We start from the raw sequence: 14,252 nt of genomic DNA on the forward strand, positions 1-14,252 counted from the left end.
ATGCCTAGTAACTTGGGCGGGACTGGGCACAAATTTCTCAGGAATTCTCAGTTTCTCACCTTCTGTCAACTTGAGAAACTGCATTGGTCCTCCCTCTCAGGAAGGTGGGGCTTGTTTTCTGTAATGCTTGTGCAGTGTTTTGTATCCTTCAGAAATAGCACCTTCAAGCTTGAGAGGGTAACCACGAACTTAGAAAACACCACAAACTGCACTGGGCAGTGCCTGGTGTGGCCTGGGAGCTCACTATTCTAATTCAAGTGTCTCTGCTCTCTTCAGCTAAGCAAGTTTTAAAGCCTTTGTAGACTTCAGCTTCACTGATACGGAAGAGTAAAATTTCATCCTATCTGAAACTGAAGCTCGACGCTGATCTGTTGGTGATCTAGGCAAGGTGATAGGAAACTGAGGACTCTCACCAAGTTAGGGAAAGTTAGACTGTTTTTAGGAAACTCTTGCCACAAATGTTGCCTTCCCATGGATTAGATTTGCTCTGTGGCAGAGGGGTTGGCTACAACGTATTCAGTTCACCTCAAGATACATCAGTTTGTTGCCTTTGAAGAACTATCGTACTACTGAATCATTCTTTAAACCTGCACTTGTCACTTGTAAATCCTCAAATTAATCGAAAGAAAATGTTAAGTGAAGATGAGTCTTCCATGAAGATACATCTGGTTCTTGGCTTCACTGTTAGACAATGTAGTTTAAGAAGAAATAGCATTCGAAAAGCAATGGAAAACACAGAATTCCAAGAACCAGAGCTACCTTACCAGTGGGTGTACCTGTCAGGTGACTAACTCAACCACAGCTGGTGAGGACGGGCAGATCCTGATACGCAACTGGTGTCTAGGACAACTGTAACAAGTCCTGCCTTATCCTTCCCCTGCTGCACCTCTCGAAACCACCATCTCGCCCTGCTGCTGCTTTCAGAATGATCTGGCAAACACTGATGGGCGGCGGAGCAGCTGCGGTCCTACCAGCCAAGAGATGTGGTGGGTTTGGGATGTGGGAAAAACAGCCACTAGAGGCCACCACAGGCTGTGTCAGCTGGCTTTGAATTTGGGTTTCTGGTAGCCAGCCAAAACCTATCCAGAGGCCCATGTTTTTGCTGTACTTTCAGCAAAAACTATTTGTTTCCTTTTAAGTAGTATCTCTGCTGTCACTCAGAAAATGGAGCGTTGAATTAAATTAGACACAACTCCTTGTAGTTTTGGATCTTGGTGGTGACACAGTAATAAAACCCATATTGTATTCTGCAAGGCTAGGAACATGTCCTTCCTTGGCCAGAAGCTACTTCCTCGCTTCTGGTTGAGACAGTAGGATGTAGTGCTCCAGTATTAAAGCTTTATCTTAACCCAAAAGTGGAACATACTGGATTAAAAATAGTGTTGAGAAAGCAAAGTAAACCTCCGGATTGTATCTACTGGCCGTGTCCAGTTGGGTAGGTGAGTACACGGTGTGGTGGCAGATGCTGATTTCTTTGCTTAATCCTTGTGGCAGGGGGAAGTACAGAAAACTTGCTCTCTGTATTTCCACCAATTTTTGATGCTTTCAAAACGAAGTTAATTGTTAGAGGAGCTTATAAAATTGTTTCCTGCATTGAAAAGAAATGTCAGCTCTTCTCTGTCAATAGGAAAGCCTTATTCTGTGGGAGTGTTGCTTGCGGACATCTCCCTTCAGTTGCTACAAGAGCCATATGAAAACTTTGCCTGCAGCAGTTAAAGCAACTTCTCAGAAAATCTAAATTAAAATTTGCAGCTTAGAGATTTTTGTCTTCAATAATAAGGAAATGTCTTGTTCCTTTAGTATATGGTCCCTTTTATACAGAAGAAAGTTTTGGGGTGACACTGGGAAATGGTGTGTGATACATTAATTTTTGTTGTTGTCTTTGGGGTAATATTACCCTAGTCTGCCCAGGTAAAAAAAACCATGATGTGCTGGCTTTAGCTGTTCTGGGCCCCGGTAGGATTGCTCTAGCTGCTGGAAAGCATTGCAGTGCAGGGCAATCTAGCCCTGGAAGAATAATAAGAAATATGGCTCTCCTTCAGGAATGTCTTAGGACTTTGGTGGAGTCTGGGCAAAATTTTCCTGAACATCTGGATTTGGGTAGTCCTGGTAAGAGATGGCAAAAGAGCTGAATCCTGTTATGAGCTGTGAATGTGCCTTGATTTGTAATTCATTGAATTGCTGGCGACAGGTTGAGCGTCTGACTGGCCCGATCACCAGCTCAGTCTTGCCGTGCTGACCTCTGAGACAGACATTGTGCAAAAAGTCGATTTGTGTGGCTCCACATCTATGGAAACGCATTTGAAAACGGGTGGCAAGACTTGCAGTGCTTACACTGAGAAGGTACGATGGCGAGCACTCGCCTCTTGCTCTGGCTATCGCTTTTGAGACGAACGGCTGCACTGAGACCTGCAGGAATGCAGCAGGAGCCAGGAGCTGCGGTTGTGCTGGAAGCAGTTGATTCCCTCAGGACTTGAACACGTACCCTCATTTCCCCACCACCAAGCCTGCCCTGCTTCAAGAACTTGAGATCTGAAATGGAAACCTTTTAATTTATAGCGATAAACGCAGCTCAGCAGCATGGGGGATATTAGGAGCCTCTAACTGAACAGAGGATAGAGTGTGCCCCACCCTGGAGAGAATGATGTAAATCATTCTAATTCTTGGCACTGGTATTTAAATTTTGTTCATAGCATGCCATAAAAAAAACTTTCAGACATTGTAAACTGTCTGTGCTGTCAAGAAAACTCTCAGAAACTTTCTAGAGGAAAATGCTTTAGAAGGTGAAGGAAATGTTGGTGTAGTTTCTAGATGCAGTGTGAAAGGTGCCATAGTTCTCTTCACCCTCTCTGTTCCGGCTCTTTCACTCCTCCCTCTTCCCCTTCTCTGCCCAACAAGTCAGTGAAGTCGTGAGAATGAGCTGCAGTGAAGGCTGAGAGAAACTATGGTTAACCCTGGAGGTTCCTCTTACAGGGGAGCCCGGCAGACTTCTTGTCTCCACAGCCGCAAGGTTCCTTTGCAAGGAGCTGCTGTCCTCGACAAACCCAGGAGACCACGTGCTCCGGTGTCTTGCCTTCGTGGCCCTTTAGGGAAGGGACGCAAGACTGAGAGAAGTGTCATCGTGTTTCATCCACCCAATTTCTGGCAGTCATCAGCTTAGGGACTTCTGAAGCATCTGGTTGCATCAAAACTTGTGGTGTTTGTTTTTTTTATAGCAACCAATGGCAGTATTCTACATGCATTTGTATAATCCCTCTTGAAGCCATTTAAATACTTGGCATCCACAGCACTTAATAAGTTACACAATTTAAATATGCCTTGTTTGGAAAAAGTATTTCCTTTGGCTTGTGTTTTAAACCTGATGATTTCCTTGTGTGAGTCTCAAGTAGTGAATAATCGTTCCCTCTTCATCTCTCTCATACTACACTTGATTTTATAGACCTCTCTGGTTCAAGCCTGAGGGTTCTCAGTCTATTTAGTATTTTCTTGTGCAGAAACTGTTCTCTGCATCTGATTATCTGTGCTCTCTTTTATGTACCTTTTCTAGTTCACCTAAATGCTTCATCTTTGGGCTTATATTTTACGATTATTGGGAAGTAGCTCCTAACAGTTCATTCACTTCTAAATCGGATTTATTTTTTTTTTATCTGAAAACGCATTCTTCTGATGTGCATTTCACATCATCTTAGCTGGTTTTGCTGCATGTGTTTACATTAGTTGAGTATTCCTAGAACAGTGAGACAGTGAGATTTTCATTGTAGGACATTGATCAGTGATACAATAGTTCTTCACAAGGAAAATAAACAGTAACTTGCCAACACGGAAGGGAAAGGCTTTATCTTGAACACAGCCTGGTCATCCTTGGCCATGCTCACTGTCCAGTGAGCTGGTTTTGTTTGTAGTGTAGTGCCCATGCAGTCGTCGTTCTCTGTTCTTGTTCTTGCTGATGCTATTAAAACATTTTTCAAAAGATTCAGGAAAATGCTTTTCAACAGTAGCATTTGTATGCAAGCGTCTGGCCTAAACTGGCCATCGTACCTTAGTTCTGCAATATTTTAATAGCAAACACTGGACGTTTCAAAGGTCTGGGATCATGAGGTCTTGAAAAAAGGCAAGCTAACAAATTAACCCCTTTTGGCAGGAGTGCTGCTGGCCTGCCCTCGCTGCTGGGACTAGCTTGGATTTCTTTCGCTGGAGATCAGCTAGTTCTTAAATGGTCATAACTAATCACAAGACATAGGTTTTAGAAACAAAAATCTTCAAGATAGAGATACCTTATTGGTTGTTATGCCAGTTTGCTTTGTCCTTTTCCCATTTTATTAGTTACTTATCTTTGTCCATGGTAATTTCATAAAATGTGAAGTTGTTCTCTTCCAGTGAGAAACTATCTCTGGGAGTTCCGAGCAGTATGGTTTGATCATCCCAACATCAGCCTGCTAATACTTCCAAGGGCAGACTTAGATCTGATATCAAATTGAGTTGCTGCATGCTACAGTTAAGACATTAACTTGAAAACCATGGCGAGTTAAGTTCTATTTCTGAATCTATCCCAATCTTTTTGTAAACCTTGGACTAGCCATTTTAAACTTTCTCCCTGTTTCTCTTTAAATAGTGGATCATATTTAGCTCACATAGATTCTAGGACACTGACTTAAGGATCTGTGACCTACAAATATATTTTATCTGCTGTGCCTCGCAGTTGCTGCTTTAAAGAAAAATGGTAACATACTGGGTTCTGCATGGCTGGGTGATTGAGTTTCATGGGGAAGGTTGTCAAAAATCACCAGTAACTTCAAAAGCAGATTTTCCTACTCAGGACAGACTGTGATAAAAACAAGATGCTGTGCTGTAGCTCTTTGGAATTTCCATACTTTCAACTCGGAGTCCTTTGACCTGGATATCTGAATGACACTATGAGTTAAAATAGCATGTCTGCTCTGGAACAGCTAACGGCCCCAGGACTCACATCTAAATATGATAAAAGATGATCCACACATCAGTCAAGGAGAACTGGAGAAGCAATATGTTCTTATTTTACAGCAGAAGAACTGGACCTGATGGTCCAAAGGCTCCTGTGGGACGATGGGGAACGGAGCCTGAAGTACAGGTCAACCACTGGATGTGCGCATTGGAAACGCTGCCTTGATAAAATTCATCTGAAGACAGAAGATATGTTGATATTTGTATTCGGGTGGGGTTTTTTAATGAACTAAAAAGAAGAACTGAAGAAAGCCTGGAGTTTAGAGGCCTTCTCATAACCCAGCCCTGGAGACTGTGGAGTGCCAACATTTAGATGAGCTTGCAAGTGCCTACAACAAAAAGAAGAACTTTGTTCTGGAAGTCACATGCCTTCAAGGGAGCTGCTGACTTCAACACTCGGGCTCTGAGGTACAGTATAGCCATTTATACTGCTTCAGAAGTGTCCCCAGAGGATTGAAAACTTTTTTCAGGTTTTTTTTTCCCAGTCTGGCACACAGTCCCTTTTCCATGCCTGCAGCTATGAACAGCGTTTGTATCTGGGCACATAATTTGGTGCAGTTTGGGACTTCCAAGTTCTGCAGTGCCCCTATGGTTTTTGGCAGCAGCGGAGCTGCTAAAGCGGCTGAACCTTTTGATCTCCGTTCAGACTGCAAATGAACATTTCATCTAACACCTCCATACCTGTGTTCCCCAGAACAATCAGACTCTTGATTGCCTCCTCCCTCCCTCCCAAACTGGAGTACAGCAGAGTAGCTCCACAATGGATGACTGTACTTCCAGCAGTGTCTGGAGGACTATAAATAGCCTTAAATGCACGTAAGGATCCAGCGTATTGTCTGAACGATCTAAAATTAGATTGTTCTAATGTTTGTGCATCGGTCTTCCTTTGCTGCAGGAAAATGAATTTCTTTCCAAAGTATTTAAGTTTGAATTATGGTTCCTTAATGATGGGGGAGTGTGGGGAGGCTGTTTGAGGGGAAACTCCTGTAAGGATGGGTCTAGTTTTCTTAAAAGAATGAGATCAGCTGCGGCCCCTACTGAGGAAAAAAAAGCACCTGTGAGTTCCTGGAAAGCACGGACATACATAGTTGCAGTTTGCTCCCAAAATATCACCTTTATGGTCTCTTTATTTTTCTCTTTCAAGGACATCTGCACCTTGAGTGCAACAAAATGTTTTGAAAGAGATTTACAGAAGGTGGGGTGGAAAAATCCCAGAGTGCACATTTGCTTTTTTGTCTGGGATTAAATGACATTGTATGTCCTATGTTCAAGGTATTTTAATTCTTTGTCTCCAACCATTCTTTGCAACAAATAGCAGTAGCTATGTATTTTAGATAAATTTGAACGTTTCCTGATATCAGCTGGAAATACCTGAGTTAGCTGTTACTCCTGTGAATAAGCATATTACTCATACTATATAATGAAATAATGCTTTCTTGTTCAAGTAACTTGCTATTGAGTTAAAAGAGAACACAAATTTCAGTAATTCCATAGTCTTCTATTCCCATCTTCACACTGCAGTGGTTTTGGGGAGGAATTTATTGTACAATGATATTGTACAATACTTGGCTTTCTATATAAATTGTGATTTGTTAGCAATGAAAGCACAGAAGATAATTCATTGTTCTGTTGATTAAATTGCAGCTTGGCTGGAAGTAGTACTGTTTATTTTAGGTTTTGTCTTGGGGACCTGATTATGTGTTTATTATGCAAATCTGCATAAAGAAGGGTCCGCCGCATTGAGACAGGAGAGGCATCCTCTGGTTTGCTACCAGGTTGGAAACCAGGGTGAGGGAGGGGGCTTCAAGGCATTAGAGTGCATCGGTACAGCTCTGTTCAACAGCATTAATAACTCATCTCGTATATACTTAAAAGTGGTAAGGGACTGCGTCGTTACGCTGTGCGTTTGGATTTATTAACGACCATTCGGGTGGATTAAAAAATAAATTGTTGAGGTCTCTGGACCCACCGAAGTCTTGAAATGCTCACGGAAAGGCTGGTCTAGGATTCTGCACACCCTGAGAAGAGATTTAAGAGTGTGTGTTAATCCTGTGAAGGAATCCAGTAGTTTCACATCTTTAATTTCCAAGCTAGTCTGTGAGTTTAACTCTTCGTTACCTAGGGGATAACAGTTCAGTCAGTGTTTGTCTATGAAAAACTCAATCACTTACAGCCTCTTTTGTATGGAGTTGTAGATTTCTGCATGTTGGATCCCGGATAAGTTTTCTCTTCTGGTTTTATCAACCTTTTGAAGGAAGTAATTTTTAAATTTTTTTGATAGCCTTTTAACACAGAGATACTAGGTGAAATTGTATAGCCAATATGAACTGCGTGCGTGGTGTATTATCATACTCATACTTTTGCATGTGTGAACATGCACGTGACTGCGGATTGAGGTGCAAATTTAGGCGAATGATCCTTTCTTCAATGAATTTTCATGAAAAGAGTTGAAGTACCGCTAAGTTCGCGATAGTTGGTCATAGCCACAAGAGGGAGCGATGTTTATCTTCCCTGGGAACACTGCTGTCACTAGACAGCCTCAGCGCTTATTTACAAGGTTAAAAGTCTGTATTTTCCGTTCTTATCGCTGTTCTGTCTTCGTTCTTCTGTGCCTCTTGGCGAAGTGCAGGATAAAGAGATTGTTAAGTAAAAAGCATAAAGCGTAACATAGTTGATTATGAACCTCCAACAACATCAACTTTCACCTGAAAATTGCAGAGCAGTTTTGGACGGAGCGTATCCACCATATCCTGGTTAATTAATGCCCAGCCTACAGCCTGGATGAGGTATCTCTTATGTCAGAGGATTTCTCTAGCAGCGTTGAAAACTGTAGCCACGTCTCATGATTCTCCAGAGTTACGCTTTTCTCTCCAATTCCCTTCTGCCCTTGGAGGCAGCAATTGGAAATATAATTTTATTTCATAATTTGCCTGACAGCAAATGAGTTCAGAAAGCAAATGACTGTTTTGCTGCTGCAGACTGCTGGTGCGTTTTGTTCCATGGTCTGGCTTCTTTTTTTTTTTTTTAAATACACCTAAAACATTCTAGTTAATCCATTAAAAAGTTTAAGTCCTGGCCACTGGCCACCTTATTAGGTGATTCCTGAGCTGGGATACAAACACCTGCAGAGAGGAAGCCGAAAGGGCTCAGAAGGGGGTCTGGTTACCTCCACCAGCTACGGGCTAGTGAACGTACATCCAGTTGTGCAAAGCAAAATGGGAGCAGCAGGTAGAAAGCGGCTACTTGCTGTGGGCAGGTGTTGGAGATATAAAGCTTGAAAGAGAAAAAGCAAGAGCAGTGTGGAAAGGAGGGGTGAGGAGCAGCAGGGAGGTCAGGGAGCTGCAAAGGGGTGGGAAGGAGAAGTCTTCTGCTGTTCAGCTGGAGGTGCGGTGATGAGAACCTGGCAGGGAGGGCTGGCGTCCCTGGCGGCTGCAGGGAAGGAAGTGGATCTCCAGAGGAGAAGAGGTGTAAGGACTGGTGAGCCTGAGACTGGGAAGTGGCCTCAAGCTGGTCTTAAAAATCCTCAGATCTTGTAGGTATGATCAAATGGCTGCTCTAGGTATCCACATGGTGGATACAGGGCTGGGTTAGATGACCACCTGCTGCCTCCTTATCTAGCCCCTTAATAAAAAAATCTCGGTGATCTGGCAGCAGATCGTGCTATGGTTTAACAGAAACCTCATATTGTCATTATGTACTCATCTCAGCTCCACCTAAAGAGTTTACGTGCGCTTTCTTGACTTACTGAATGAATAAGGCTTAAGTAAAGTTTAAAGGTGGTATTACAAGTGAAAGACACTGCCATTCTTGTGTTTCATTTTTCTTTACGTGCCATGTTGCATTTTGTTTTCACGCAATGGCTCTCGCTTGGGTTTGGTGGTTTTTTAATGTATCTTCCTGTTGATTGCAGGCTAGAGAGCCGGTCTGTAATGCTTAGCTATTGCTCTCTTAACAGCAGCTTTGTCACTGCTCACGGGTTCTCTTCTCTGGCAAAAATGAGAAATGACATGTATTTGCAGCAGCATAGCTGCAGCGGCCCCTGCTAGCGTCGTGCAGCCTCTGGACACCCAGCAGCATCCTCTTCCTCCAGAGCAGCTTGTGTCTTTTTGGGGGGTAAAGGGAAGTGTCACGGGCAGCTTGGTCTGGGGGAGTGTGTGTTTTCCGCGTTCTTACAAGTGCGCCTAGTCGGGCTCTATACTCTTTCCGAGATTTCATAGGGATTGTCTAACAAAACCATGAGGATCTCTTAGTTTAAAACCCAGTTTTCAGAAAATAACAACATATCTGAATTTGTTGCTTGTGAGCTTGTAATGTTAAGGCAGTTTTTTCCTGCTATGAGGTGAACGCAACGACTGAATTTTACATTTTAGCAATGCCTGGAGTATGAAACGATGAGGAACAAATGCCCCTTTGGCAATATTCTCGGGGTAAGTAAGGCTGGAGATGGTCAATTAGGCTAGAGGATTCAGTAGAAGTTTAAGTATTTGTGTATGATAGAGCTGGCGCCTGTAGAGGGGTTTATTACAGGGTTTGATCTAAGCTATAATAGGAGTCTGAGCCTGGAAACAGAAAATGGTCCTTCCCATGAACAAAGCTCTATGTGCGTATTTGACAGCCAATGTGACCAAAAAAGTTGGAACTTCTCACTGGGTGTATCCTGAAGAAGGCTTTTTTGTAATACAACCAGAAATATGCTTTAAATCAGAAAGGCTGGGCAGTTCTGATCTGTTTTTCTTTAAATGCATATAGTAGAGAAACCTGGCGTTAGTAAGAAAATCCTGTGTACAAGTTAGTTTTAGGTCTCTTGGTAGCTGTTTTACTGATGAATTATTTTTTCCTATATCATTTCTCATGGAAGCTTGGTTGCTTCAGAGACACATGGTTACTTCAGTTGTTGTTCTCTCTTTTACAATCCATTTGTAGGAAACTAAATTATTGTAGTAGTTTGTATGTCTCAGAGATTTTTTTTTTTTTTTTTCTGAAAAGATAGATCTCTTCCAGCACCACTGGACCAGGGAAATTTTGTCCTTGGTCACTTGGATATTGTTACAGGTGTCATAGTGTGGCTTTCATTCTCATAGTGAAGGCAGTGGGGAGAAGGAGAAAATGAGAATAGGAGCAGATCCCCTGATTAACTATTATCGTTATGTTTGTTGTATGAATATGCTGGTTTCTAAAAGGATCGAGGCAAGCTAGACCTTTACTTGTTGTTGTTCTCTATGAAATACTAGCTTTGATTCACAAACACGCTGCTCAAAGGTGCCTGACAGCATCATTTGGAGAATGTGGAAAGGATTAGTGCTGTTTCAGGAACGTTTTAGCAATGTAGGAAATGTTGTGGAGGGAAAACTGATTCTAGTGGAATAGTCAAGAAAGAGAGATAGAGGAAATCAGTGCTGAGATGCAGGTGCTGCTGACCGGAAGTTTGAATTTGGTTTGGAAAATAAAACATTATAGATGTGACATTTTGGTCCCACTGGAAAACAAACAATTAAAAAAACCAACAAGAACAAAACACAAAAGCTCCATCCCAAAACAAACAAACAAACAAAAACCAACAAAAAAAAGCAGTGAGTGACAGGCAAGAGAGAGTTAGTTTCAGTACTCAAAGGAAATCTCAGTTCACTTTTAGGGATGCTGAAGAAACGTTAGCACGCTGAGAACAGTGCTTCCGTAGGGGGAGGAGGGATCTTTCAAGATCAGCTTTGCCAGTCCCGTGACTTAAGTGCTTCTGCTGTGCTCGGACATCCTCTTTTCTCTTGTTTTAGTGAGATGACATGATGAAGGAATAAAAATATATTTCATAATATTGCTCATGCTACTACAAAGGAGCCGTGAAGTGCACAACCTTACTCCTGTTTGTAGTGAAAGATTTCCGGTAGTGTGTGGTCAGTCATTGCTGGTGAGACACCACAAACGTAAAGAGAATCACAAACCAATATTCACCAAAAAGCTTAGAAAGACCAATTCTTTGTATTTATAATTGCCCTTTTAATTCCAGTAGAACTCAGTGAGTTTTAGTATCAGGAGGGTTATTTCACTGATGACTGAATCACAGCCACTTCAGCTTGAAAGAGCAGTATCAGTTTGACAACTCAGAGCTCTGTTGCCCAAGAGCTTTGAGCAGAAAGAGGAGCCGATAGTCGTCTCGAGATGGAGGAGGCTGAGGACAGCTTCCAAAGCTGGAGCCTGGCCAGGAGTCTGGGCTAGGCTCTCTTGCAGAGATGCCTGTGCCAAAGCCTTTCCCTTCACCCAAAGTCATCCAGCACTTCACAGTTTGGTCCTGTTTTGTAAATTCTGACTGTTTTTTAAGCAACACTCTTCTTGAAAACCTTTTTAAAATACCAGTGATCTAAAAATAGGACTTGTAATGCAAAAGCAGGGAATTTTTTTTTCCCCAGCCACTAGGTACTTCTGGATATACTCACTTTAGACATGTTGTTCGAGTGTCAGCTGGATGCTTTGCCTGCTTCATTATTTATCTGCTTTAATACAGTGACTATCCTAGCTGATCTCCAGTTGCTGTTCAAAAGCACGTTGAACAGAGTTGCCCTCTGCTCTAATTCTAGGCGAGCAAAAGCTTACAGAAATTGTATGAATGTTAGATGGTTTTGCCTGTTTTCTTCTCATTCCAATCTTCCATGTTCCCAATCTTACTTTGTACATTTACACCAGTGGAACAAACAGCTGGTGTTGATCATAGAACCATAGACTGATTTGGGTTGGAAGGGACCTCAAAGACCATCTAGTTCCAACCCCCCTGCCATGGGCAGGGACACCCTCCGCTAGACCAGGTTGCCCAAAGCCCCATCCAACCTGGCCTTGAACACTTCCAGGGATGGGGCCTCCACAACCTCTCTGGGCAACCTGTTCCAGTCTCTAACCACCCTCACAGTAAAGAATTTTTTCAGCTCTAAATGCTGAAGAGTTGATTCAATACAGGTTATAAAAGCTACAAAAAAACCCTATAGCACTTAAAAGCACTTAGTGTGAAGCTAAAAAAAAAAAAGTTTCTAAATTCCTATACCTGTTTTACGTTGCTGTATCCTTTCTGAGAACCAGATCTGGCTTTTTTGAATCTCCCCCTTTTTGCTGCATCCTTCATCTCTGCAGAGACACCCTACTTAGGTAACTTATAGCAAAACAGCCCAGACTCCTGTGCAGCGCATCAGCCTCACTCAAAAGGTGACGTTAATAAAATATTGTTACAATGGTAAAGCGTTATTCTCCATCTCTCTTTCATTTTAGAGTCCTTTTAATGTGTTCATCAACTTGCAGCCCAGATTATATTAAGAATACTCATAAAAGTAGACTGATAGGACCTTTCAAACTGTAGTAAACTGAAAAAAGAAAAAAAGTTTCAGTTTTGTCACAGCAAGGAAATTCCATGTTAAGGAGTGTTTTCACTTTTGGTAGAGAGAAAGATGAGTGCTTTGCATCTGTTGAGGGCCTAGCTGTCAGCAAGGTGATGGAAAGGCACCTCTCCTCTGCACTGCAACTGACTCAGAGAATGACCATAGGATAAAATTATGTAACTCCAGGTTCATACCCCTGGCAAAGCAGTGGTTGGTATCAGCCTACTGCTCCCAGCTGCAGTCAGATGCTCTCTGATGCAGAACGATGACATGTTATGTCATAAAGATGCAGGAAATGGGACTCACAGGCCACAGATTTCTGAAACTCGCTGAGGACTCTTGAGCGCCTTCATTTTTGTCACTCTTCTTGCTGCCAGCTGCCTTTGAGATGCCTGCCTGTTGCACTAACTGCCAGGCCAACTTCTTAAATGCTTCTTTTAGAATTTCAGCTTGGGTTCACAGAAAAACACATTCAAAAACAGTAATGATTTTTTGAAATGTCTGAATCTTTGTGAAGCATTTGGAGCTCATTAGTAGAAAAGCATTAGAAGCAACTGTGAAAGTATTAGGAAACAATATTGTGTAACACACAAAGCGTTTGGCTAGGACAGAGGCTCCAGCTGTGCCATTCACTCGGTATATGTTGTCAGCCACCTTTCTTTGTTGCCGACTGTACAAAAGAGATTTTTCCCACCTTCGAGGTATAGGAATTGTGTTTTATTTCGTATTTAAGACTAGTAACAGGGTCACCCAAAGGACTTTAGAGACCTCAGACCTCCAAATTCTTGACCGCAGTATGGGGGCATCTAGGATCCCAGATGGCTAAATGGGACGTGCACCATGAGTGGGTCAGGTTGTCTTCCTCACGCTGAAGACGAAGGTTCTCACCGTTCACAGGAAGTCCTGTGTCAGATTTGTTGCATGTGAACAGACCCGTTTAGTAATGCAATTTGCTTATGTGGATCCAGCCCTATCCCCAGAAGAATAACCTGTTCCTAACAGAAAAGCTCTGCCCACTGTGCTTTTCATGTGCCATGGGGTTTGGGTTGGGTGTTTTGGGTTTTTTTTTTTTTTTTGGTCATATACTACGAAATCACGTAGTATTTGCTACATCTGGCAGCACTACTGCAAATCATGGGGGCTCTCCAAATCATAGTTTCCACCAAACCCTCTCCTTATGATGGCACCACGTAGCTAAAGAGCCTGCGTGGCCACGTGAGGGCTAATTTCCACAACAGGAATTTTCCATGGCCCTTACCTTAGGTTACTGAGAAGAGCCATAGCTCTTCTACAGTCATTTGCCTTGCTCCCTTTGCAAAATGGAAAGCTTTTGAGGTTATACACGTATATATTAATTTTTATATAAATATAAATGTTAAAACCAGCCACATAACAAATGAAAAGCAAAATGATGCATAACAAAATGTAGGAGAAAAGCCTATCAAAAGACTTTTTGTGTGTATGTGTATAATTTCTGGCTTTCTGAATGCTTTCTGGATACATCCCAGTCACCGCTATGATGTATTCTGTGTGTTTAGGCGTTTGGTTTCTTTATGGTGCTTTTGCATCATATATGAATAATACTGTTTAAAATAGATAGCTGCTATGAATCAGGAAAGAATTTGTTCAGAATGACACCAAGAATTTCTTGGAAATCTCTCTCAATTTTTTGTGAAGCAGTTAGGTTTAGCTTCTTTTTGAAAACCACCTCTCAGCACAAAAGCAGCATTTCTATGTCAATGATTATTTATGTCAGAGTTTGTGTAGTGTCAACTTACTGTCTTTCTCCCAATAGAAATTCTCTCATCAGCAACAACTGTATATATAGACGTGTAGGTATAGATTTAGGTAAAGCACATTTCAACTTTGTTTTTTTTAACAAAATAATTCCGTATTTCGTGAGGTTAGGGATCACTT

This window comes from Grus americana, chromosome 2 (genome assembly GCF_028858705.1).
Source record: "Grus americana isolate bGruAme1 chromosome 2, bGruAme1.mat, whole genome shotgun sequence".
Lineage (NCBI taxonomy): Eukaryota > Metazoa > Chordata > Aves > Gruiformes > Gruidae > Grus > Grus americana.